This window comes from Propithecus coquereli, unplaced genomic scaffold (genome assembly GCF_000956105.1).
Source record: "Propithecus coquereli isolate 6110/MARCELLA unplaced genomic scaffold, Pcoq_1.0 Scaffold522, whole genome shotgun sequence".
Lineage (NCBI taxonomy): Eukaryota > Metazoa > Chordata > Mammalia > Primates > Indriidae > Propithecus > Propithecus coquereli.
Genome location: NW_012151086.1, coordinates 198,514 through 199,727, shown reverse-complemented (window position 1 = coordinate 199,727; position 1,214 = coordinate 198,514).

The following is a 1,214-nucleotide window of genomic DNA, read 5'->3' as shown; positions in this document are numbered from 1 at the left end:
AATATCTATTTAGTCAAATGTTAAACAGGAGGGAAGAGGTACAAGGTTAGAGGTAGAAAAAGACAGTGCGTCCTTAATTCTTCTTTTAAAAGGGATTTAACAAAAATACCTAATCAAAATATTATGATTCAGTAAATTCTTATGCATATAACAAAACAATCTTAGGTTAGAAAATAAATTAATTCAAATTATCAGGTATGTAATCATACTTCAATTCCCTTATATGTAACAAAAAGTTTATTTAATCAAAAGATGTTTCACATCCTTGCAGAAGCTATGTAAGAAAGAGTGACTCAGGAAGGATTATATATAAGTACACATTGAGCGATTCATGGGCTTTCTCGACTATTTGAACACAAATCAGTGGTTCTTACCCTCAAACTGCAGAAGTTGATTTTTTTAACACCATAACAGCCAGTCTAATAACCGAAGAAATTACTTACCAAAGAAGGAACTGTTTTCAATTGCCTGGATGAATAATTTCACCAATAAAATCTAGAGATTCTAAGTGCATTTTATGTCATTAGGGAGCTAGCGATTAAATGATTTGAAACACACTAATTTGCAAGAGACTCCTCTCCTAGGGAATAATTAATAGGATAATTGCCAATATGAATACATTTTTTTCTAAAAACACATTGGTAATTTTAATGATAATACTGTTGTGTTAATTTGAAGCGGTAATTTTTATTCTCCATAATATTTGGATTGTTTGTAATAATACTTGGAAGCCTGAGAAAAGTACACTTTATTGTGCAGATTCTTTGCAGATAGTGCAAATACTCAGAAATGTAACTATTGCCATTTAAATTATTTCAAAAACCACATCGAAGCTCAAAAATTTTCCTTTTTATTACCAGTACTGGTAATTGTTAAATTATTTTTGTGGCATTGAGCAATGATCCCAGTGGAGACTTCTGTAGAACTAGTATCAGCAGGTTTTTTTTCTGACAAAATAGAAGGAGCGTTTTGTACTAAAGAGTATCAAGATAATGGCAAGGCCATCTCAAAGTAAATGCAGATTGTAATTACCAGGTTGATTACTCTGATATCCATTGTGCATGATAGATGGCTTGCTTGGACCTCAGTTCCTAGAGTCTGTGCTCAGTTCTTTGCTTCATTGTCCTCCAATATCACAGCCTTTTTCATCATAATCAGAAAGAAAAGAAGACCAGTAAGCAAGACATGTTAAAATGGAAAATGTTAGAAGTCAC